Below are 26,802 nucleotides of genomic sequence, written 5' to 3'. Positions count from 1 at the left end.
AAGGCCCTAATAGGATTGGATTGTCCAGACCCTGAATATTTTGAGGACAAGAACACTGGGGGTAGGAAATATGCTTTTCCAGAAGCTTCTACAGGTAGGAAGCCCTGGGAACCAGTGCTGCCAGCATCTGCCAGGATATCCAAGGAGATATTCCTACCTGCCCCCTTAACACTGAGGGTTCCTTCTCCTTTAACCTAGATGAGGCCAAACTGAGGCCAAGCTTTTCTTTTACTGGGAGTTCCCACCTTGACTCCAAGCTATGGGCCATCCATTGAAAGCACAAGCACCAACCCCAAGAGGCTGAGGAAGCTGAACTGTACTGCCTCCTCCAGGCTAGAAAGCATTTGAGGTTGGTTTCTGTTATATCGTGGGTCAATGCGAAATAAAGGAAGGCATAGAGATAACAGCTCAATATGTTTATTCCATCTTCAGAACAGGACCTGGCAATGAATCTGACACAAGGCAAACACTGCGGCTTTTATAGCCTTTAGTTCCCCCCAGACTCCCCATGATTGGTGCAATTGAAACATTAACTAGAAGGCCAATCAGATGGTAGGATTTCGATCCATCACCCGATTGGCCAGCCATAAGTCTGGGCCAATCAGTTATGCAGGATTTCAATCCTGCATAACTTGCATACATAACACCCCTCCCCACCAAAGTACAGTTCAAGGTTAACAAACATAGTCCTCAGAGTGGTGGGGCTGTACCTGCATTCGGAAGGTGCGGCGAGACTTTGGTATCAGGACTTCTGGTTCCTTAGTTCGCTCTGGGGTTGGCACAGCTATGGCAGAGGGACTCCCCATAGGTGCACTGACATCAGGTGGCTCAGATAAGTCCAGGGAGGTCTCCGGCTCCCACGGTAACACATCACGAGTGATGGCCTCTCCAGTCTGTGGCAAGACCTGATGCTGGTTACCAGAGACTGGAATCGGTGTGGCAGGTGCTGAGTCAGCCAGGCGGCAGCGCATCTTGTCCATATGATGGCAGAGAGTCCAGCCATCCTGGATGGCAACCTTATATGAGACAGGACTGGTGACTCTAATGACGGTTGCTGAGATCCACACTGGACCGTTCGCATAGTTCCGGACGTACACTTGGTCACTCGGGCTGAACCCACGAATGGCCTCTTGTATCTCAGAAGTCAATGGTCTCTCCGAAGTTATGTCTGGCGCAGGATGGAAGTTGTCAGCATCAAAGTCTAATTTGCTGATACTCTGGACCCCAGTTACCTGGATGCCGAGAGGATCAAACCACACAAGGCTGAGGAGACTGGTGCGACGGCCCTCGAAGACCACCAGATCCAGGAGCCCCTCAAAGTGTTTATAATGAACCTGAAACTTACCCACGCCCCGAACAGGGACACGGTTGCCCTGAAAATCCGTAAGCAAAAGTCCAATCAGCTCTAGGCTGGGGCCCTTTCTAGGGCAAAGGCGCTGAAAAGACTCTGTAGAAATAACAGAGAGCGCTGATCCGGAGTCCACTTCTATTATGCAGGGAGACCCTTGAATTTCTACTGTCACATGTACATTTTCCTTGGTTGGCAAACAGACGCTCTGGATGGGGTGTACTGAAGTAGTGTAGAGCTCTTCCTGGCTGACAGACCCCTGAAGACGTTTCTGGCTCCAAGCCTGAGAAGGCTTACTGTGACAAACGCGGTCAATATGGCTCCTCTTTCCACATGCCCAACACATCACATCACAGAACCGGCAACTCCGATGTTCATGCGGTTCCCCGCAGCTGGCACAAGGGCCCCAGCTGGAGACCTCGGAGGCTTGCAGGGCCCTGGGTCTAGATGCTTGTGGTTCCTGGCGATCATTGCGTCTCAACATACCTCAATTAATTCGTAGCACCTCCTCTTCTTCCAAACGAGCTGAGGCCGTGTCCTCATGGTGGACTGCCTCATCTTTCCGAGTTGTGACTGGGCTGCGAGAGGCACAAATCTCCCTTGCTGCTTCTTCTGCTTTTGCAAACGCCAGCGCCTCCTTGACAGCCTCTTGAAAGGTCAGCTCTTCCTTCCCGAAGAGCTTCCTCTGAATCCTTTCATCCTGGAGGCCGCATACAAACCGTCGAGAAGCATTTCTTCCAGGTCTCGGAATTCACATCTTCGTGCAAGATGACGAAACACAGACACGCAAGCTGGAACAGACTCACTGGCAGCCTGATCTCGCTTGTAGAAGGCATGGCAGCATGCAATACGGGACGGCTGGGGCGAGAAGTGATTCTTCAGGAGGGCCACAATGTCCTTATAACTGGTAGCCCTTAATTCTGCTGGTGCCACGAGATTTTGGGAGATTTCAAAAGTGGCAGAGCCACAGACGCTGAGCAAGGTGGCCCGCTTTAGGGCGGCATCTTTGATGGCGTTGGCTTCAAGGAAGAACTCAAGACGTTCTGCATAAGTGTCCCATAGCTCCGGGGATGCTGGATCCAATTCCTCGATGTGACCTCGGGAGGTCATCGTGGCAGCTCAGCAGCTTTTGGTTCGAGCGTTGTTAAGCATGGAAGAATCAAATCCCATCCTCGTCGCCAGTGTTATATAGTGGGTCCATGCGAAATAAAGGAAGGCATAGAGGTAACAGCTTAATATGTTTATTGCATCTTCAGAACAGGACCTGGTAATGAATCTGACACAAGGCAAACACCCCTGGCTTTTATAGCCTTTAGCTCTGCCCAGACTACCCATGATTGGTGCAATTGAAACATTAACTAAAGGGCAATTGGATGGTAGGATTTCGATCCATCACCCGATTGCCCAGCCATAAGTCTGGACCAATCAGTTATGCAGGATTTTGATCCAAGGCTGAGAGATCTCCAGCATCCCTGAGCCAGGCAGCATCTACGCATTGGTGTTGGTCCCCCCCATCCCTGGTTACCTCAGGGTGCAGATCAAAATCCCTACTCCTACTCCTGGCCCACCCCATACCTGCTAGTTGTGGCTGCTTTAGCTACAGGGAAACCAGCAGTCTGGGATAGGTGAAAAAATCCATCAATCAAGGTGGGCAGCAAAAATTTCCTACAGGGCTCCCAAAAGCAACCAGTTAATCTAAGTCTGCTCCCTGGGTGGAGTCAAGGACAAGAGATGCACTGAATGAAGACAAAGGTGGGTCCACAGTAAGGGTCATGAAGCCTTGTCCCCTCACTCAAAGCACCCAGTTGCATGCTGAGATCGACTCCCTTGACTTGTCTAGGGACAATAGGGCCTTCTCAGTAGTGGCACCAATGTTATGGAACTCCCTTCCCCTTGACTTGAGAATGGCTCCCTCCCTCGAGACCTTTCGGCGAGGCCTGAAGACCTTGTTGTTTACACAAGCCTTCTGATTCTATGGCCTTTTTAACATCTTTTATACATCTTTTAGTTTTTTACAGGCGTGATTCCTCCTTGAACTGCTGTTTTACGCTCTTTTTATTCTGACTTTTATCTGATTACTGTTTTTATTGTTTCTCTTAATGTGTTTTTAATATGTTTTTATCTGTTAAATTATGTTTTAATTTGTTTTTTTTAATATGTTGTAAGCCGCCCTGGGTCCCTTTGGGGAGAAGGGTGGGATAAAAATAAAGTTTATTATTTATTATTATTATTATTATTATTGTGCAACAGCAGGGCAGGGGACAAGCACTCCTGCAGCTAGAAAGGGGTATTCTGGTTTCAGGGTTATAAACTCAGCCGGCTCTAACAACTACTGGAGCCATATCCTAAGGCTGCAATTCCATACATACTTTTCCTGGAACTAAAGACCCAATTCCAGCATTGATAGAGCCATTCCAATGGAGCAGGTGTTGCCACCATCTTGCACTGGGGGGACAGTCACAAAGGTCTCCTCAAGATAAGGGAACATTTGTTCCCCTACCTTGGGGCTGCAGTGCAGCTGCATTGGTACTGGAAAGTTGGATAGGATTGGGCCCTAAGTCCCCTTGAACGCAAGGGAATTTACTTCTGAATAGATGTGCATAGGACTGTGCTGTTAATTGCTGCACAGAGTGGCCTTGAGACCAGCCTCTGATACCCATTCCACTGGGAGCTAACCAAGATCCTGATCTCTTGAACTGAGCTTGCCCTCATTTTGCCAACACCTCATTTTGCAGTGTTGCAGCTTGGAGCTGGATAGTCCAAGTCACATAGCTTACCATATAAATGTCTTTTTTGTTTGGGGGGGGGGGTAGATAAAGGACATTCTTAATACCCATATCCTCACACTATAGATCACTGCTCTTTGTCCTGCTCTCTTGGTTGTTCTTAAACTCTTCAATGATCTGCACTAGTCTGAAAAAGGATATGTTACCAATAACTGTGTCCACACACACACACAGAAAGAAGAATATTTCATCCCATAATAGCTCTGGTTGTTCTTACAAAATAGCTACAGCTCAAAAACTCAAACAAATTTCAGCAGCAAATTCCAGAGGGGCAGTTCTGTTAGTTGCACTGGAAACAACAAAGTCTTGCAACATCTTAAAGACTAACAGATTTATTGTGCATCTGATGGAGTGAGCTCTAGTTCACAAAAAGCTTATGCCACAATAAATCTGGTAGTGTGTGTGTGTTGTTTTTTTTTAGATGCCATCAGACTGTTATTTTTACATGCGGCTACGCTTGCGATCTTGATTGGCAATTATGGAAGGGAAGCAGTAAGCAGTACTTCATTAATTTATTTTGCCCATATGCATGCAATAATATGTGTGTGTATGACACTCAAAGTGCATCCACCACCATCACTCTGATTTAACTTTGAGGAGATCTATGCGAAGAGGAGATGAATCCTGAAAGATGACAATTCTGCCAATTCACACTGGGGGTGGGGGGAGAAATAAAGACATTCCACAAATCTCGACCAAAAGAGCAACTGGGGAGAATGATTTACCCAGGACAGGTGCCAGAAAGTGAGACTATGAACAGGGACAGTTGGAATATACGATGTTTGCGAGGGATGTGCAGTAATTTATGTTTATTTTGGAATTCCATTCATCTTCATGATTGAATCCCAATTCCAAAGAGAATTTCACTGGGTTTGAGCTTGGAAAATAATCCCTGGGGCTCAGAGTTATCATTTGAAAAAGAGAAATGAACTTTCTGAGACCTGAGAATTCAGAGCGATTCTCCGAGCCCCCATCCATCAGCCTGCCACCCTCTCCTGATCGGTCTTGGCAACAGAGAAACAGCAGTAGCAGAGTCTAAGTGGGGAGGACAAAGGGTGTTCTCTCGTCTTTCTCTCTGCGCTGCTGCTGGAGTGTGCTCTGGCATGCCAGAAAAAGAGAGGAAACAGCTGTGCTGTGCGTGGTTTAAACAACTGTGCATGGCACCGAGAAGTGCATGACAGCTTCTCAGAGGAAGTCAGCAATGGCTTTTGGGATTTGCAGTTCTTCCCCAGGGCTATAGCAATGCACTGCGGAATAAATGAAAAGGCAACCAAACGTTTTCCCAAATGAATGTGCACTCCTAATGCCTACATAGGGTTAATACAGAACAATGGGTTAAGAAAGCCTCCCCCCTCCCCACACAGACCACACAGCTGCTTCTCTTGCTTCTGTTATTGATTCACTCTCAGTCTTGGTCTCTCGCCTAAAAGACGGGGATCATAATACCGACCCACCATCTGACATTGTTGTGAGGATTTCAGGAAGATAACATACTGTACACGCATTTCCTTGAATAGTCTACAGCGCTATACATGTGCTGGATGGTTGGTTGGCAACCTTCAGCCTTGAAAGACTATGGTATAAGCCTATAGCACCCGGTATTCCCAGGCGGTCTCCCATCCAAGTACTAACCAGGCCTGACCCTGCTTAGCTTCCAAGATCAAATGAGATCGGAGTGTAATGAAGGTGAGGAGCTGTGGGCACCCCCTTATCCCTTCTTTCAAACTATAATAAGAAAATACAGGAAAAAAAGCCTTGTCTCAAGCAAAGTTAAATCCATTTCTGGAATCCGCCACCCTAGTTGCGATGATGGCCACAAGGCTTAGAGAACTTTAAAATGGGGTTACATTACATTACCAATACTCCCCCAAGAGGATTGTGGGTGCAGGCATTTTTGGTTCATTTCTGGGAGCATGAGACAAAGAGGGACGGTTACCTCTTCCCATTAGTGCAGGTGCCAAGGGGAGAAGCCAAGGCAACAATTAAGGTTGCTCCTCAAACTTGGTGCCTCAGTATGTGTTTGGGAGACAAAGGGCCCCATTCTATGGTCACCCTGTGCTGCCAGAATTTGTGTTCCAGCACCGCAGGGCGCTTTCCTGCAGGCAAAAGCCAGGCTGCTGCCACATATTCTGGGCCACTGTTATAAATGGGCATGGTGGCTCCAGAGGTCTCCATTGGCAGAGGAAGTTGGCAGAAGTATGTCATGGCAGGGAATGGAAGGAGGATTAAGGAGGACTCAGGTGGAAGGAAGAAAATGGCACTGCTGTGCACCAGGTCTTATCCCCTCTTTCTGAAGCCACCCCACCCCTTTTCTCTCCTTGGACATATGACAGCAAAATGGCTGATATATGTCCAAGGTGATCCATAGGTGATCAAGCAGTATACCAGGGCATAGGAGTAAAAAGTAGTGATAGGACCTTTGCATCCTGGACAACTGCATCTGGGTCAAATGAATCCATTGGACATCTGCATTCAGTGACTTAAGGTTAGGACTGGGATAAACAACTTTGTATATATAACGTGCGGTTTATTTCCCAGTAAAAGTTTGTTTGTCACCCAGTTATAGTGGGATGCAAATAACCAGGACATTAAAAAACCAGACTGCAAATGTCCAGGGGCACCAATGACCCAGAACACATTTGACCAGAATACAATTGTCCAGGGCACAAATACCACAAAACATACCTCCTGCTAGGTGCCTCCATCACCACATGTGCTTCATCAGCATTGGTGCCAATGGTATAGGATAGGGGTGCCCATGCCCCAGCCCGGGGGCCACTTGCGGCCCTCACTCCCAGTCTGGCCCGCAGGGAGCCCTTAGTCTCCAATGAGCCTCTGGCCCTCCAGAGACTTGCTAGAGCCCATGTTGGCCCAACACAACTGCTGTCAGCATGAGGGTGACTGTTCAATCTCTTGCATGAGCTGTGGGATGAGGGCTCCCTCCACTGCTTGCTATTTCACATCTGTGATGCAGCAATGGCAGTGATGGAAAGGCAGGCCTTGCTTTGTGCAAGGCCTTTTATAGGCCTTAAACTATTGTAAGACCTTCATTCATTCATATAAGTTCCATCTCTAATATATTCATTTATGTAAAATTATTCAAATTTGAATTGTAAATTAATTCTTTTTTCCCTGACCACTGACACAGTGTCAGAGAGATGATGTAGCCCTCCTGCCAAAATGTTTGGACACCCCTGGTATAGGATTTGGTAGTAAATAGTACAAGTCCTCCATCCTTCTAACACATCTTACATTTGATGTTTAAAGGCTACCTTTCCCATAATTTATCTCCACTACCACATGTTTCTGTCTGTAACAGGAAAGAATCCTTTGGTTTTGGATATTTTCAAGAAATTAGTCACTATAGATCTTTTCCACGTATAATTTCTCTGAGAGCACTAACAAATTGCTTCACCTAGTAGCATTAATCACATTTGGGGTGTAATCTTAAATTAGCAAGGGAGGTAATGGATGTTGTATGTTCAGCAGGCAGTTTTCTAATGTTTATAACACAGTCATTTCCAACCCTTTTTTTTCATTCCCCAAACAAGGTCATTTATCATGAAGGAGTGAGAGGCAGTCCAAGGGTGAAGTTCTGAAATAAAGTTGTTCAAAGTTAGGTTAGGCCTAAAGTAGGAAATTAAATATCTTCACTCCTTTTATTGGACAACTTTTACTGATCAAATCAAACCAAAGCCAATTTTACATGTGGACTGACGACCAAGAATGAGGAATTGCATCCCTAAAGGTTATAATTTGGGGAGGGGATGAATATAAATTAAGGTAATTTAAACCAGAAAAGCCAATTCAGCCTTGGGATGGTCTGTACTACCTGGGGCTACTTTAATTTGCATTGAGTGATGTAAGAAGAGCAGGAGAAACTCATGGCCCTCTTAAGTAGAAAGCAAAATGAGAAGTGAAAGCCCAGATAAAAAAATTCACAGCAAAAGCTCTTCTAAACATGGAGGGGCCTCCATATGGCTTCTAAGGCAGTCTGGAAAATTACCATCCTGTTCTGGATAGAAAGAAGAATTTTTGAACCAGAAAATGTCCTGTGTTTTTCAAAGGTAAATGCAGTGGTTAAAATCTTTTATCACCACTATACATGGGTCCTTGCAGACTGCAGGGGACGCTACTTGTGATTAATTGAAGACTAGAGATTAAACACATTTGGAGGGGGGGGGAATAGAATCTCAAACCAATTCTTCTGGCTTCAGTTTGTAAATATTAAACGACAAGCCCGATAGATAGATAGATAGATAGATAGATAGATAGATAGATAGATAGATAGATAGATAGATAGATAGATAGATAGATAGATAGATAGATAGATAGATGAGCAATCCTAGCTGCTTACTGTGGCAATCCAGTCACAAAAAATATCATCTGCGAAGAATGAGGGAAGCGCACTACTCTGCAAATCAAATTGGAAACTGGAGAAGTAGCCCTAAAGAAATTACCCCCCCCCCCCATATCAGGTATGAGAGGGCTTCATAAATAAGAAGGATAACTACAAGGGTGGTTTATCTAATCTTTTATATAAGACCCATAAAATCCCTGTTAAGAACTCAAAGAGGCACTTTAGCCACATAGGAATGGAGTGGAAGATGCACATCTCTTAAGGTGGGGAAGAGATGGAAAAGACAGCAAGGGGAAAAGAAGAGGAAGTGACATCAGAATAAGAACACACAGGGGAAGAAGACTGCATGGAAAACGAGACAAAAGGGATGAATTAGATGGAAGAAATACAATGGGGAGGGGAAGAGAACCATCCTTTGCTCCATCTCCAATTACAACCTCTGGTATTAGGCCAAAATTTGCCTTTAAATTCAGAGCTGTGATTTCCCACAGAGACCAAGATTTGCCTCAGTGTGTCACTCTAATTGAAATACATAATTATTGTCTCTCTTCTTTTGTCCAGGATGCCTTCAGGTCTTGGAATCAGCCTGGGTAATAACATTCAGAGCTGCTGCCCATGGAAAGCTCTTGGCTTCCTGCCACTCAGAGAGAGTGCATTGAGCAAGCAGGCAGGATGGGCCAAACAGCTCCCCAGTCACTGTCATCAGCTATTCTCCTCCTCTCCTGTTGGTGTCTGGCTACGCAGCCAAGCAAAGAGTGACTAAAGCAAAAGGAAGACCCATAATTCTCCCAGTTACGAGCACCAAAAGATCATGCAAAGACCAATGGCAGCATCATTTTGTCTCTCACAAAATGACAACATTTTGTCATTCATCTGTATGAATCATGTAGACCAGTGTTTCTCAAACTGTGGGTTGGGACCCACTAGGTGGGTCATGAGCCAATTTCAGGTGGGTCCCCATTCATTTCAATATCTTATTTTTAATATATTAAACTTGATGCTACCATGATATGTGACTGCATTTGGGGAAATCACAGGTCTGTAGTTTTAACTGGCTACTCTATATATCAGGGGTGCTCACACTTTTTTGGCTCTAGAGCTACTTTGAAACCCAGCAAGGCCTGGAGATCTACCAGAGTTTTTTTACAATGTTCGCGCCATCATAACATTTAACATTTATGTGTACAATGTATGTTGGTGTACCTTGCATAACCACATGAGCCAATATTGCACAACACAACATAATTAACTATAAACATTTTTTGTAATTACTTGAGTTTACTTTGATGACTTGCACTGAAGTGAATCAGCCAAGGATGCATAGTCCGGACAGTAGCTGCTGACAGCCAGCCTCAAGTACACTTCCAAATGTTCATCAGTCATGGTGGAATAGTACTTGGACTTAATGATCTTCAAGTAGGAAAAGGCTGACTCACATAAATAAGTGGAGCCCTTCCTGCCTCAGGTGCTCTTATATCCCTGAGGGCCCTATTGCCTTCAAGTGGCTGCAGCTGTGCAGCACACTCTGCTGGATGCCCAGGCCTTACCCTTAAAGGCGCCACTGCTGACACCACATCTACCTCCTCACCACATCTTCCTCGATTCCAATACAAGGGGGGGGGGGCAGATCTCCATACAGAGCAGTGCAAAAACAGGGGAAAGGTGTGGGGGAGGGAAGATCTCTATATAGACATCACAGCAAGACCAGTGCAAAACTCCTTGCACACAGAACCAACAGATGGAAGTTGGGGGGGGGGGCAGATCTCCATACATACCAGTGCAAAAACAGGGGAAAGGTGTGGGGGAGGGAAGATCTCTATATAGACATCACAGCAAGACCAGTGCAAAACTCCTTGCACACAGAACCAACAGATGGAAGTGGGGGAGGGGCAGATCTCCATACATACCAGTGCAAAAACAGGGGAAAGGTGTGGGGGAGGGAAGATCTCTATATAGACATCACAGCAAGACCAGTGCAAAACTCCTTGCACACAGAACCAACAGATGGAAGTTGGGGGGGGGGCAGATCTCCATACATACCAGTGCAAAAACAGGGGAAAGGTAAGTCATCCCCAGTAGAGTTAATGGGGCTCACTCCCAGGGATGCATGGTTGGGAGAGAAGCCTGCCTCTCCAGGTCTACTCATGAGTCAGCCCCAGTAGAGTCAATGGGGCTCACTCCCAGGGATGCGTGGACAGGAGCTCACTCCCAGGGAGCATCACTCCCAGGGCAGGGCTCACTCCCAGGGATGTGTGGATGGGAGAGAAGCCTGCGATCGACTCATTTTGCCTCGCAATCGACCGGTGGATCGCGATCGACGTATTGAGCACCCCTGCTATATATGCTTTTAACAATGATAGTATATGGCACTTACTCCTGGGTAAGTGTGGGTCTGATTGCAGCCTAGGATTGTTAAAAATTTTCCTGCTTGATGATGTCACTTCCAGTCATGACACCACTTCTGGTGGGTCCTGACAGATTCTCATTCTAAAAAGTGGGTCCCGGTGCTAAATGTGTGAGAACCACTGATGTAGACCATTAATCAGGACTCAAACTCACAGTGGTTCTTGAACCTGGACCATTAGAGTACATCAGATAAGAATTAAGACCATGCAAGACCACAAAGCTCTGGCCATGTGGTGACCTCTTTGGAAGTGGTACTGCTACTTAGGCCACAGAGTCATCTACAGCACCACGGCAAGGACATAGGCCGGTGCTCCAGGTCACACTGACTTCAGACCATGTGATAAGGCCTGACCTTTATAAAAAAAAAACCTCTGGAGAAGGTTTGATCTCTTGACTAAGCAATATTACGGTTTTGCCCTGTTGGAAGGAATTGAGTTCAGTCTAGAGAATTTCAGGAAGAAAATTCTGTATCTATGTTTATTGCCTTGTTGACTTTCAAAACAATTCAGGGACAGGCTTTTAAAAGAGGTAAGTAAAGGGCAGACCACAGCCTGCATTCAGGTTAAGCATTCAGTCCCAAACAGGCACTGTTACTTTGTAAATTTAAAATAATTTGGTGGGCTCTGAGAATTTTAGTGGGGGGAAAAAACCAGTTCAAGACTGAAGTCAGCCTATCCCTGTTTTACAGGGTCAGTTTCCATGTGAGGAGAGAGTATTGGAGTCTTGTGGTGTTTTTGTAAATGTTAATTTTCAAATACGCATTTTCAAGCAACAGATAAGTATGCAGACTGCTAAGTATGAGTATCAGATCCCCATAGCAAACAGCATGCTCTTGGCACCCCTCCCCACCACAATCCTCCTTGCTAGGTTCCAGTGGGGTGTGTCAGTAGCTAGTAGACACCACACATCAACAAGATACATAAGAGCCTAGAGAAGGTTCTCTTTATCTGGTGTGCTCCCTGGAGCATTTGGTGGGCCGCTGTGGGATGCAGGAAGCTGGACTAGATGGGCCTATCGCCTGATCCAGTGCGGCTGTTCTTATGTTCTTACCTGAGCTGGTGGTTGTCAACCTTCATTCTCGGAAGACTATGGTATAAGCCTACAGCACCCAGTATTCCCAGGCGGTCTCCCATCCAAGTACTAACCAGGCCTGACCCTGCTTAGCTTCCGAGATCAGACAAGATCAGGCATGTGCAGGGTAACAGTTGCTGTCTACACAATCATTCATTAAGGCTTTTGCTATCCCATTTGGCATATCGCCTGGCATCTTGGCTTTGCTCCACATCTTTTTCTCCAAAGAATTGTTCAGGAGAAGACTCCCTCAGCTAGGTACCAGCTTTCAGGGCTTGAATCCGATAGAGAGGAGATGGAGTGATTGCCTGCAGCAATACAAGGGTCACATCAGAGGAAATGCAGGTGCTCTCCTCAACTAGCCAATCATGCCTTACTCTCTGAAAACTAATGCTATGCCTTGCTTGCTCCCTAGCATAGCTAAGCATCTTTATAGGGACAACTGCCTCATACTTATGTGCAAATACATTGATCTGACAAGCTGAAGGAACTTGTGACTCACCCACCTGCAATGGGTTAGATGGGGCAGAAAAACGTCACCTTGGATTTATTAACTCAAGGATCTAAGAAAATGAGATCAAAAAGACACAATGAAGGGAAAGTAAATTCAGAGAGCTTTCAGATATCCCAGATACCCTGTGATGTTCATTCAAAGGATAAGAAAAGACCATATCCATACAAAATCAGCAGTGGTTTGGAACAACTTTTTCACTGCAACCATTTCCTCTGAAAATATTTACGGGTCTTTTACGCAGGTTTCTGTTCATGTACATCAGGAGGGTAGCAAACTTTACTTCCCCCCTATGTCCAATTCTCCAGTATTTGTGGTATGTTCTGTTTGCATTAAAAGGCCTTCGGCTGACGTGATTGTAAGGCACTGCAGAATGTTTTATATATGAATGTAACTTGGGGATATCACAAAACAGAGTGGAACTTACCAGGGAACAAATGAAACAAAGGAAGTGCTTTGCGCTTTAGGGCATGGTTTGAGAACCCTTGAAATCAAGGCCATAATATGCAGGGCCGTAACGTACTGCCCCAGTGCCTGGGGCAGTGAAGTCATGACATCATGTGACATCACAATGTCATGTGACATCGTGATGACACTTCCAATCAGCCTGCTGCAGACAGGTGATTCCGCTCCCTTCCCCAGCCTCTCAGGCACCAGATTGATGTAGCACAAACAGGGCTAGGGGTTTGTCTTCCGAGCTCTCCCCAGAGGGCAGGGTACTAGCTGCTGTGGCCTCGCACACCCTGTCCCTTTCTCTTTGCAGGCTGCCAGCCTCCAAAGGGAAAGGGGCAGGGTGTGCATCAAACCACAGCAGCGTCCTGCCCTCTGCAGAAAACTCAGGCTGGAGGTGACTGGGCCAAGCCTGGGGTTAGTCATGCACCGCCCTGGTGTGGGACCTAGGGCATCTACTCCTCAGGCTCTTCCCAAATTACCCCTTTGATCATGTGGTATATATTGGCATGCAGGAAGGACTTATCATGATAAGCACGGCATCTGCAGGACTCTATTTCAGACAGACAAACTGTCCCAGGCTTGATGAGAAAGGCTTTGCTTTTTCACTATGAGAATATAGTGTGGTTTCACGGCAGGAGAAATGAAGAGAAGAATTCCTGAAACTAAAGAGCTGCCTGCAGAGGAGACCTCTGGATCCCAAGCCAACCAATGAGCAACAACTGTGACGTTACTGGAGTGTGCTATGCACATCTGGAAAGTTCCTTCCTAAAATGTAGAGCGTGAATCCCCCTTGCAAAATGACCTGTACTGATGGTGTCTGCTTCAGCCACTTCCCCAAAACTCTCCAGATGGTGTGTACCGGGCTGCACGCCTCATTGGCTCCCTCCCCCCATCATGTGTGCAAATGGGGGTGTGGCTCTTGTGCTTCATAGCTCTGGCTGTCCTCACCTGCCACATGAGCCAAATGAAGCTGTGAGCAGCTGGCCACCAATTAGAGCAGGCTTTTGCTGCGCTTTTCCAATTGAGGCTGAAAGTTAGATTGAGACTGCAGCTGACCCCAAAATGGAACAATCAGGAATAATTAGACCACCTCCATAGACCTCTGTGCCAAACTCTGTTCAGTTGAATTGCAATCAAGATTATGCAGCATAACATTGTAGCGTCATTCATATATTTCCATAGATTGTAATTTCACCAATGGTTCATGAAGATGCATGTCAACAACCAGATGGGATTATTATCATCATCATCATCATCATCATCATCATCATCATCATCATCATCAAAATGACAATACAGCTGTTGTCATTACTGTTGTTTTCGGAAGTGGCTTAGCAACTGAAAATTTTTTTAAAAAGGATTCCCTGCCCCAAAAGGGGTCAAAATAATTACAAAATCCCAATAGGACTGTATGGGCAATCACAACATTGCTCCTTGCAGTGCTTTCCCCATGCACACATGTGCATTGAGCATATGGGATAGAAAAGACACCAAAGAGCGGAAGGAACTGAGAGCTGTGGCAAACTGGTTGTGCATAGGAATCGATGCAAAATCCAGTAATTAATGGTAAAGAATGAGGGATTGCAGAGGAGTCCCAATGTAATAGAAGTAGATCACGGCTGTAAGATTATAGCAGCCTTCTACTTCTAGCTCTGCAGTTTCATCCTGCATGGCCTCCATGCCCCATTTTCTGAGGTTTCAAGCTGAGCCACCTGTCCTCTTGTGACAGCATCAGAACAAATGTGTCCTCTTCAATGAGCCTGAAGCAGCCTTGTCGGAAGCCAGACCGAGGACATTCAGGCCACCACCTCTGAAGCTTTGTAAGGCACCCCTTGAAGGGAACATTTGCTGTTTCGCCTTCTGATTTTACCTACCATTAATCCAATCCACATTAAAGCTTCCGTTCTTTTTCTTTCACTGTGCTTTCTCACATTTGGGGGAATCCTAAGAGCTGATGGACACCATTTAACCACCCAGATAGGAATCAAGTGAGTAATCCTTGCCTGTTTGGAACGTGTGCCGAAGAAGCCAATGGCCAGAGAGACTAAGCATGTGCCGGAAAGGAACAGACAGCTCCGACAGTAATAGCCTGTAATTGAGTTCTCAGCCTTGCTTTAACTGCCTTAGTGTGATTGCCTGTGAAAATTGCTCTGTTTTATGCTCTTTGTTAGGTTCTGTCAAGCCCCATTTAAAATAATGAGGCCCCCTTCACTCACTTCCCCTCTCTAGAGTTCGGCGGGAGTCAAGAGAACTTTCAGTGGGAAGAGCAGCAACTGACACGTGTGGAGAATGGGGGTTACGGTAAATTACCGGAGTCCAGAATCTTTACAGCTGCCATGAGCCAGCCATGACCTTGAGGAAGGGCAGATGAGAAAACACATTACACCGGCCGCTCGGCCAATCCGCTTTGGTTCCCTGGAGGTACCGGATGCCCAATAAAGCTGCCATTTTCTAACAACTGATCCATCTCTTTCATCAAGTGCATTAATCCAGAACGTACGCCAGGCTGACAGGGCAGATAGATGGCCAGCCGAGGAAGATCTGCTGTTAAAAAAAAAAAGCTGTGTTTGCAACAGTGCTGGGGTTTGGGCCACATCCTGAGCAGAATATCTCATTGCATCAGATGGAGACTAAACAAAGAGTTTGCAGCAATGCCGCTAATGGTTAAACGGAGCACAATGGTTGATTTGTTTTTAAAGCTGCCATTCAAACTTTACTAGAAGCCGTATTTTCTGGAAGAAAAACCCTATCCCTTTCCCCTCATCATAGATGCATGAGGATCAAAGCTTAATGAAAACAACACAGGCAGATCTTTCTTACGCCAGCTTCCGGAACACCTTGCTCTCAGCCCTGAGCACATTTTTCAAACAGGTTTCAGGATTCAAGACAAGATAGCTTCATACTTCCCTCTCTACGTTGAGCAGCTAGCGATGACTCAACTTCAGTTTTACCTGGATTCACCTGGATATATACCATGTAATTAGTCTGTGGAACTCCTGGCCACAGGATGTGGCGGCGGTGACTGGCCTAGATGCCTTAAAAGGGGATTGGACATATTTCTAGAAGAAAAGTCCATCACAGGTATGGGTATGGGTATGTGTAACCTCCTGGTTTGAGAAGTAGGCTACCTCAGACTGCCAGGTGCAAGGGAATGGCAACAAAATGCAGGTATCTTGTAGTCTTGCATGCCCCCTGAGGCATCTGGTGGGCTCCTGTGAGATACAAGAAGCTGGGCTAGATGAACCTTTGACCTGATCCTGTGGGCCTCTTTTTATGTTCTTATGGATTACATTGATCAGTATGGGTTGCAACCCTGTACACAATTTCCTCGGGTAAACCATATTGAACACAATGGGGCTTTGTCAGTAGACATGCATAGGACTGTGCTGTGAATCACTTTCAATTCGGTTTTGAGACTGAAACAGTCTTACAGCCCAGTCCTCTTAAAGACCTGGCAGAATGCGTGTTCTGTTGCTGCATGCTTCTGCAAAACAGCCATCAAGAAATTTGCAACTGGGTGAGCTGCCAGGAAGGCCAGAGTCTTTCTGAGCATGCTCGTGAACACAGGGGAGCCCACCGGAGCAGGTAAACCCAGTGCAGAGGGGGGAATGGGGCACAGGTGGGTTGAATGGGGAGGAGATGGGACACAGGAATGGGTGGATCGGCCTTGGAGGAGGCAGGATCAGTGGCAGTGATGCATGCTGAATCCTGAGTCCCTTCCCGAGCTTGTTCCACCTGCACAGAGCAATGTGGACTTGCACCAGTGATTAAGGTGACACAGGTCCAAGTTGCCCCTAAATGGTTGCTGGGGTTTACCCTGGGGTAAGGGAACGAATGTCCCCCTACCGAATGAGTTCTCCAGCAGCTGAAAACCCTCCATGGGATGTAGCAGAAGCTGCACCAATGCTACAGCATTGCCGTGTGGCATGTTTGGTAGGATAAGGCTGCCTATCATCTGGGTAGACCCCTTGGTCACCGGAGGCTGTGCCTGATTGACCAGTGATCTAGGACTGGGACATCAGAATGTAGTCTTCAGTAATAGCTTAGTTAAGTTACAGTGCAATCCTAATTTGTACTGCAACAGCGCAGGCTGGCAGGCCTACACCAAGGCAAGTTTCGGGCTGTCTGAGACTTGGCTTTCCCCCTTACCCTTTGTAGAGCCACAGCAGCCCCAATGGGGCTACTCAGATCTGCATCACCGAAATAAGTGGTGCAAATCCAAGCACCCCAGGGAACGCCCGCCGCCCATCCTCCCCCCACCCCGAAATGTCCCCTTCTCCCAAGGAGCCACCGCTAGCTGCCCAGTGCATGTAGGATACCACAGCAGCCATTTTTGGCATGATGCAGCCCCACACACTGGGCAGCTCAGGGTTGGGTTGTAAGAAAGCATAGCTGAATCCTGGCTAAAATTCCTTTCTCACTAAATAACAGGGATTCTGGCACTGACAGATAGTAATAAATTAGCATTGAACACTAAGCGACTAATCGCCCCCACCCCCCTGGACACACCAAAATGCATTCACAATAATTTCTTTATGAATCGTATAGCACTTTGCATTGTAAAGTACTTTGGGATGCTTGGATTATGAAAACTAGCTTTTAGAAAATGAGCCCTATCTAATGACAATTTTAGTATTCCTGCAGGCTGGAAATGTGATACTAAGAAAAATTATATCATCTTTTATTTTTATTGTGTCTGGGGAATGTTTGGAAGAAAGGCACATGACTCTGTCATGGATATAATCAGGAATAAATACAATCCTCGCAGATCAAAAGTAATTTTGTTCAGACATTTGCTACTTACCATAAGTCCCTTCCTTACAATCCAATCCTACATGGACCTTCTGCTGATGGAACTCGCACTCCATTCATGGAAAGCCCAGGTTGCTAGCACTGCAGCTCCACTGACAGTGTGCGCAGCAAGGCTGCCAGCGCACATGACTGGCAACTGTATGCACAATGGGGTCACCAGTACATAAGAACATAAGAACAGCCCCACTGGATCAGGCCATAGGCCCATCTAGTCCAGCTTCCAGTACAAATGGCTGGTGACCAAATGCATGTGCCACTGCAGCATCTAGCCACTGCTGGTACTATGGGTAATTTGGCAACAGGGTGTTACCCTGCACATGCCTGATCTCCTCTGATCTTGGAAGCTAAGCAGGGTCAGGCCTGGTTAGTACTTGGATGGGAGACCACCTGGGAATACCGGGTGCTGTAGGCTTATACCATAGTCTTTAGAGACTGAAGGTTGCCAGCCATGGGATCATGTAGGTCATGGGCAGGGAGGGGAAGGGATCAGGCCTGGGGATCAGGATGGGATCAGTGGTGACTGGGGGGGGGGGGCTGTCAAGGAGGGCAGGAGATGGATATCAGCAGCAACTGTGGTACCAATAGCCAGTGCCTCCTTTCAGGATTTGACATGTTCCCTTGGGCCCACCTGGACTTGTGACAGCCAAAGAGTTGACACAGATTTGAGTAGACCCATTGGGGCCAGCGGAATTTGACACAGGGTAAGGGAACAGTTGTTCCCTTACATTGAGGAGACTCTAGCAGCTGCCCTGGCCCTGCAGGATGCTCTGCCCCGCAGCCCATAAGATTAGGCTGCCTGTGTTCTCCACGTTCTGAATGCTTGAAATTCTCCAACAAACTTTCCATTAGATAAACAGCAATTTACCTCATTTCGCGATGCCCTCGGTCTGCATGGGAGGAAATATAGTTAATTATTTAGTCACTTTATGACCCCTCAACTGGCAACACAATGAGAAAGCTTTAATACTCTGGATCAAACCCCATGTTTGATGGCTCAAGAAAAAAAAAGGAAGAAGAAAAAGGTGCAGGGGCTGAGATGGCAAGACAGGATCACTAGAACTCACTGCTAATGATACTCATAGCTGTGGCTTCCCTCAGATTCTTCTTTCTTTGTACTCAGAAATACCCCCACTGTGTGAATGTTCTTTCCCTGCACAGGCGTCCCTCTGTTCTGACTTTCTTCCTTTATTCCTCAGGATCTTTAAAGTTGTGTGTTTATTCTGTGTTTATAGTGTTGTCGTCCCCCCCCCCCCCAGCATGGCTCAAGTTCCCCAGATATGATGGTCAATGCAGTAGCAAATGATAGAACAGAAGGTTTTAGTTTCCGGGTGTTGGTTTACATTTAGAATAGGTTGGTGCTGAGTTTTGGGGGGGCTTTTATTGTTTGGTTTTGAAAGAAATCCCTAATACAATGTATTGTTTCCTAGTTTGCTTCCCAATCCTTTCTCAACATGGGATCTGTGACTTCGTTTATCTCTCACACACACCGTTCGGTGAAATGTATGCTCACAGCCCTGCCATAATAATAAATGGACTGACTTTCCTATTACACCAGATGCCTATTTGAGCAGCTTGGAGGGAGGCCTGATAGAGTCCCATAGTGATTGTCAGACACCGGATACAGGAGAGCACTTAACTCACAATACCAGATGATTTCAACATTGCACATTTTGCTGAGTAGCTTATTGCCGATTGCTCAGTTGCTTTTTATTAAGACAGTGCTTTGTGCTGTTCTTTTTTTATTCCTCTTATATGGCCGTGCAAGAAAAGGCAATATGGGCTCTGTATTTTAAGGCTGTCTCTTTTTCTGTTATCCAGTATAAAGCTCCCACAAGCAATGAATTGTGAGAGTTCTGGTTGTGTCACTTAGGGCCCAATCCTATCCAACTTTCCAGCACCAGTGTAGCTGCTGTGCAGCCTCAAGGCAAGGGAACAAATGTTCCCTTACCTTGTGGAAGCCTTCATTACTACCCTTCCCACCACAAGATGCAGCACACACCCCAATGGCACGACTACACCAAGGCTGGAAAGTAGGATAGGATTTGGCCCTTAGTGAGGCAAAGATCTGAAAACCTCATTCGTCCTCAGATTCACTGTCCGTTGTCACTATTCAACTCTTTTCTATACATTTATGTAAATGTCTTCTCCAGCCCTTTTCCCCAGGCTGTAGGATGGTCACAACGTTTAAAACCTGAACATTAAACACATGCTTCAAAAAGTAGTAAGGTAAATCCCCAGAGAGTTTCAACCTGGCAGTAACTACAGTACAGGTGGATCCAAACCCACAGGGGATCTGTGTGTCGTCGTCCCCCCCATGGCTAAAGAAACCTCAGATATGGGGGGATCCTGTCTGTGGCCCCGGAGACACCCCCCGCACATGCCCCTCCCCCCATGCACACATTCAGGCTTACCACGGTGAAAAATGTTCTTGCTTTATTCACGCTTAGGGTGATGCTCAGGCAGGCTGCTAGCAGCCTGAATGCTTGAAAAAAAACCTAGATCAACACTAACAGGAAGCAGTTAACTGAATCCATGAGTATAAGATCCATGGATACAGAGACCTGCCTGTACTTACACGAGTTAAAATAAATGGGCGCAGGGAGAATTCAAGCAAAGAATAGGAGTCCTGCCACTAAAATATCATCAACTCCAAAGAAACATAACCCACCAAATTATTCTTTGGTCCAGTGTTATGAGAAGTGGCTTTTCAAAATCGCTTAGATGAAGAAACCTCTGAGAAATGCCCCCTTCCTAAACCCACAACTGCACAGACTCTCTCTCTCTCTCTCTCTCTCTCTCTCTCTCTCTCTCTCTCTCTCTCTCTCATTAGCTGGAAAGTGTCTTCTTCTGTTCATTACCCTGCAAGGCTCTGAAACAAAAGACAGGCCCAGAGGAAGCAGAAGATCCTGTAGATGAAACTTTCAGAGTACAAAAATCTCCTTTTGCTTCAGGAGGAAGGAAAATATTGTCATTGGCAGCAATCCCACAGTGGTGTGCCCCCATGCGTATGCCATGTCCTTCTGACATTCCAGTGAATATTGTTGATTTTATGCTATGCTGTTATTAATTGTGTAAAGATTTCATTGTGCCTTTCCATTTCACAGAGAGACTCCAGGTACGAGTAGGTAACAGGGCTGTAGAACAATGATATAAAAATATACAATGATAATCAATACATCAAAAAAAAAAATCCTAGAGGACAGAGGACACACACACATGTCACCATAATTCAGAGAAGAGCGAACAAAAACTATGAGCCAATCGCATTACAAACTAGCTAAGACCACCCCTATAAACAAAACTCCAAGACATTGCTGTGCACCTTTCTTCTGAATCGGAGGATTCCCTTGAGAACCCTGCAATGGGATCAACATCCCCACAGTGCTGTCAGAGCTGACACGTACAAAACAGGGCATGGGCCCTTTAAGACACAAGAAGTTTTTCCCAGGAAGGTGGCAGAGCTAACCATCCTAATTCTCTACTCTCTCTCTCTCTCTCTCTCTCTCTCTCTCTCTCTCTCTCTCTCTCTCTCTCTTCCCCCACCCCAAACAAAATCTGGTTAGAATACCAACATCCAGCTTGAACTCTCTCATCAGCTCTTGGACCCATCCAAGCTACAGCACCCATGTTAGAACTCCTACTCCAGTCTGAAAATGTACCTCCCCTTAGAGCTGTCTGACATTTGGACATCTTGCCAGGGCTGTCACCTCTGCTCCAGGAAAGCCACTAGCTTTGCCTGGAACACGGTAGCAGCAGGCCAACTTGCCGAAATGAACCACTGGTTCATTGCCAACGGGTTCGTTGCCAACTTTGTTCAACCCAGGGGGGTTCCAAACATCAAGAGTAGGACTCCTTTCATTTTGTCCAACTGTTCTTTCCGAAACAAACATCCCTATCGAACACAAGCATAGCTCATCTCTACAAAAGGTACAACAGGAGAGGAAACTGAGCGCTTTCCACATGCGCTGCCTCCGACGCATCCTCGGCATCACCTGGCAGGACAAAGTTCCAAACAACACAGTCCTGGAACGTGCTGGAATCCCTAGCATGTATTCACTGCTGAAACAGAGACGCCTGCGTTGGCTTGGTCATGTCGTGAGAATGGATGATGGCCGGATCCCAAAGGATCTCCTCTATGGAGAACTCGTGCAAGGAAAGCGCCCTACAGGCAGACCACAGCTGCGATACAAGGACATCTGCAAGAGGGATCTGAAGGCCTTAGGGATGGACCTCAACAAGTGGGAAACCCTGGCCTCTGAGCGGCCCGCTTGGAGGCAGGCTGTGCAGCATGGCCTTTCCCAGTTTGAAGAGACACTTTGCCAACAGTCTGAGGCTAAGAGGCAAAGAAGGAAGGCCCATAGTCAGGGAGACAGACCAGGGACAGACTGCACTTGCTCCCGGTGTGGAAGGGATTGTCACTCCCGGATTGGCCTTTTCAGCCACACTAGACGCTGTGCCAGAACCACCATTCAGAGCGCGATACCATAGTCTTTCGAGACTGAAGGTTGCCAATACAAACATTAAAAATATTTTGGATTACAGAAGTGTGAGCAGCCATGCAGAAGCCCTTATTCAAGAAATCAGATTCTCAAAGAGCATCACCGCCTCGTCCTTGCCCGTTATACAAATGTGCAAACAAGCTGTCAGGGCTAAGCCAGTTAGCCAACAGCTGGCACAAGGTGGGTCTTCCGGTCCATTAGTCATTTGGCAGAATTGTTCACAGGACTGGGGACTCTTTGGCATGACATTCAAGGAGCTATTCCAGTGCCAGAGCCATCCTTAGACCGGAAGATGTATTTATTATCTCGTTAACATTTCACGGAGTCAGAATTCATGGACTGAAACTTTTAGCCAGTTAGATTTTTTTAAAAAAATTATGAAACCTGAATCAATGCAGCTTTAGGTCTTCCACATTTTACTTCATTTGGGAGGTCTGGTAGGAGGATTGATGCCCGAACCTGGAACCAAAGCTGTTAAAGAGAACAAAAAGTGTGCCGCAAAAGCCAAAATGTACAATTTTGCAATGCTGCATTGACTCACAATCCAAAGAAAACTTCAGTTTATTTTTTTCTCCGGCCTTTTTGTTTTGTCAGCATTCTTGGCACATCTTCCTCGTACCTAAAACAGTAGATAGAAAAGCTTTTTACAATCATTCCCAGGCTGCATATCAAACATATATATGCCGGGATTTTACTTCCTTTCTTTGCTGCACAGACGTAGCTGCCAGCTCCTGAAGGCAAGCCGCTCCTGTGTCTTCCTTAGAGTCATGGACTCTGCTGAAAACTTTCACTGGTTTCTCTGAAGACAGGCAAATGCAATGCAGAAGATCAATAGTAATTCACTTTTGCAGCTTCAAATCACTTCCAACACAGTCAAAAACAATCCCGGGATCTGAAGTAAACAGCACCCTGCAACTATAATGGGAAGGAAAAACAACACCATCTTTGTTCCAGACATACAGCACACAATGGTCAACAGGAACCACCGCCACCCCCCATAAATTCCTAGTTCCAACAGCGTTTACTAGAAATATGAGACATTTGAGATGGGCAAGCTCTATTTAGAAATCAGCTACCGGGTGCAAAGGAGTGGCAACAGGATGCATTTATCTTGTGGTCTTGTGTGCTCCCTGAGCCATCTGGTGGGCCACTGTGAGATACAGGAAGCTGCACTTGAATGGGCCTTTGGCCTGATCCAGCGGGGCTCTTCTTATGTTCTCTCTGTGGCTCACCACATATTAACTCGGTACTGATCGAATTTCTTCCTAAAAATGTCTAGAAGAAATGGGGACAAATTCTGAACCAACGTGTGACTGAGAAAAGTCTGCCCCCTTCTCATCGCTTTTCTTATCCCCCCAAACATGCCCTTTACTGCTCCTTTCCTCCCCACTCCCCACTGGCTGCAGCTCCCATTGCTGGTGCGGTAAGTAAAGGGAGAATAAAATTCAAGTAAAACCGAGGATGCAGCCCTGAAGAAGCCTGTCCGGCACTGGGTGGGAGAGGTAAGGTCAGGCAGCTGCTGCCACCCCCAACAATAACCTGTTGCCACTGCAATCCGACCTCAGCAATGTCACCCACTTCTCTCTGCCACAGGGATGGGAATTGCAAAGAATGACAATGAGGCATTCTGCTATGGGGGGTCCATTGAGATAACTGCACTTTCACTTGACAGTGAAAGAGCAAGGTTGCAACAGCGTGAACGAGCCTTCCTGGGGAATTAGCCAGATAAACCCCTTCAGCTCCAAAGTAGTTTTCAAAGCCAGGGCATCTAGAGATACAAAGGATCAAGCCCTAAAACTGGGGGGTTATACCCAATACATACATATGAGAAAGGGGGCAAGGAGGTTTGCAACAGAGAGAATAGGGTCTGGCATGCACCATTGCTGCCAGATCCACCTCCTTTCCACAGCTTTCCTGTTTCCCTCCTGTTCTGCCCCCCACCACTGCCTTACCTTCCCAGGCGGGTGCAGAGGTCCCTTGACACAGGCAGAGCCTCTTGTGGCAGTGCCCCCCAAAATGGGAGCTCTGCACTTCATTGGCAGCCGTTTTATGATGGTGGAAGGTGAGAGGCAAAGGGTGCAATCCTAGCCAACTTTCCAGCACTGGCATAGCTGTGCCAGTGGGGCATGTGCTGCATCCTGCAGTTGGGGGGCAGTCATGGAGGCCTCCTCAAGGTAAGGCAATGTTTGTTCCTTTACCTTTGCTGAAAAGGCGGCCGACCCTTGCAACGAGAGAACATGCTGGCAGTTTCAACACACACTAAAAAAAACTTAATGGTCCAGAATTATTATTTTTTTTTCAGTTCAGAAGGCGAAGCCCAAAAAGCACAAGAAACTTGAATAACTCTCACGTCCTCCTTAGCACACTGTCAACTTGTTAGAGGAGGGAGACCTGATGAGAGCTAGAGAGGAAGTGAAGGGTGCTTTCTGCAATGCAGAGTATCTTGCCGTCCCCATTGCCATGTGGGGCAGAAAATGGGAATTCTATAGGCTGATGATGGCCTGCTGTCAAAGGGGAAAGTGAGGACGAGGAAGTAGTGTTTATGCTAAGAACTGGGCCAGTCCTGTCCAATAACAATCAGTGCCAATGCTTCTCTGGGGCAAGAAGCAAGTGACCACTCTCCCGCAAAGGCACACCTTAGCATGTGTGCACAGCAGAGCAGCCAGAACAGTGCGCATGTGCAGCAAGCTCTGGCTTCAACACTGGAACGTGGTGGTAGGGCAGGGCCACTGATTTTCATAGAGTGGCAGAGTGGCTGGCCGGGGTTGGGAAGGAATCAGACCACGCTGGCCAGATGCAGAAGTGTAGCAGTAGCAGCACAGTGGTGGATTTTGCCACCTCCGTCATTTGCCACTCAAAGGAGGTGCTTCTTTCCTCATTTTAGGGCCAGCCCTGGACATTATATTTCGTGTAGCAGTCCTGTAACCAAATTCCACATGTGTTTTGTGGTCTCTTTGGAACGACGCATTGCATTATACACACAAAAGACACAGCACAGATTGCCATTTCCATTTCCAGCCTTTCTTTGGCATCAGTGTGGAATAACTGCTGTCACCGTTTGACACATGGCAAGGAATCAAGAGGGCCTACGAAACCGCGATGGAATGTTGGTGGTGCCGTGGCGGCAATTTTTACATTATAGACGCGCTCACTTCTGAAGGACCCATTCCTGGCACACCGTTACTCAGTCATGCCTTATTACTTACAGCGGTGAGACCATTTGTAAACTATTCAGCTTGAACAAAGCTGTTAAAATCAAGTCCCTGCAGAAGCCGGGAGTGGGATTGTGTACGTTGTGAGCGGCGCAGCCGTGTGACAGCTTGCTAAAGGGGTGAGAAACGAAGAGCAGCCACATTTTGTTCACTTGCATTAGCGCAAATAATACACTCTTGGCGGTTTGCCACAGAACGGTAAATAGTCTTTTTCTATGTTTTATAGCTATATAGGCCATGATCCAAAGCGCCTTTTAGGTGTGCAGTAACACACTTCTGGCACAATCCTGTGTATATCTACTCAGAGGTAAGTCTTACTGTGTTAAATGAGAATTACTCCCAGGGAAGTGGGTATAGCAGAGGTCCCCAAAGCATGAATCACAGCTCCCAGAGGGGTCGCGGGGCATTCCCTGGGGAGCAGTGGTACAGCCGCCACTTGCTGGCAAGGACACAATGCTACAAATGACAGTAGGAGACTCAGCTTGGCAGACTGAGCGCCTGTGCATGGTTTTTGCCTGCCCTGAGTCTATTACCGTCCTTTGTATAGTTGCGTCTGGCCTGAAAACCCAAAGTAACTGGCAATGATGTCATCACCAGTCACCTCCAGGAACCGCAGACTGAATTTGCAGAGCACGAGGACGTGCGGGACGCCTAAGACTGGGAAGCACTGTTGTATAGGATTGCAGCCTTCCTCACTTCTCCATGTGCGCTGGGACTTCTTTAAGGTTCTTCCTCTTGCAGATCTCTTTGAACGCATTGAACGAGGCCTTTATCAAAGGTCTCTCCAAGTTTCAGGAGTGGTTTGTCAGGGAGCATGTGAGGAGGGGGCATGATTGGAAGGGGTGGACAATTGCATGCCTGCCATAGACCTCCATGGGGCAAATGACCCAGGCGCTGGCTGCTAGGACCTCGCGGAAGCCTCTCTGAGGTTCTCAACGGGGGCAGAAACTGTGCTTCCAGTTTGCCAGAAGCACAGTTTATAGTGCTGGGGAACCTCACAGAAGTTTCCCTGGCATGGGCTGTGGTCGTGCAAGGCTCCGTGAGCCTCTGGTGAGTAGGGGGCCGGATTTCTGTACGGGGAGTGGTGATAGCTCACGGGGGGGGGGGGTGCCATCGCAGAGCTTTGCCCCAGGCATGGGGCTGTGGAGATCCACGGCTGGCATGGACTCAGTCTTTGCCCTTGTAGAGCCTATCCTGCACTTAGTCCTCTGGATCAAGGCCACCATGTCCTGTTGCCATGCTCCAGCTCCTGTTTCCACTAAGTCCTGTCTCATTAGTCTTCTACATATGGAAGAAGGCAGCCTTTAACAAATAGCAGCCAGGAGGGCGAGATTGTAGCCTGGA

The 26,802-nt window shown here is 46.9% G+C and overlaps 3 pseudogenes; 1 reads left to right on the top strand and 2 right to left on the bottom strand.

Annotated features, from left to right (window-relative positions):
• Nucleotides 1–5,717: 5,717 nt before the first annotated feature.
• Nucleotides 5,718–5,836, bottom strand: LOC136658158 (5S ribosomal RNA; annotated as a pseudogene).
• Nucleotides 5,837–11,996: 6,160 nt separating this feature from the next.
• Nucleotides 11,997–12,116, bottom strand: LOC136658066 (5S ribosomal RNA; annotated as a pseudogene).
• A 5,925-nt stretch (nucleotides 12,117–18,041) lies between these two features.
• LOC136658131 (5S ribosomal RNA) lies at nucleotides 18,042–18,159 on the top strand (annotated as a pseudogene).
• The last annotated feature ends 8,643 nt before the right edge of the window (nucleotides 18,160–26,802 follow it).

Source organism: Tiliqua scincoides, chromosome 7, assembly GCF_035046505.1.
Source record: "Tiliqua scincoides isolate rTilSci1 chromosome 7, rTilSci1.hap2, whole genome shotgun sequence".
NCBI classification, from domain to species: domain Eukaryota; kingdom Metazoa; phylum Chordata; class Lepidosauria; order Squamata; family Scincidae; genus Tiliqua; species Tiliqua scincoides.
The sequence above is the reverse complement of the archived record's forward strand: the minus strand, read 5'-3'. Positions and strand labels throughout refer to the sequence as shown.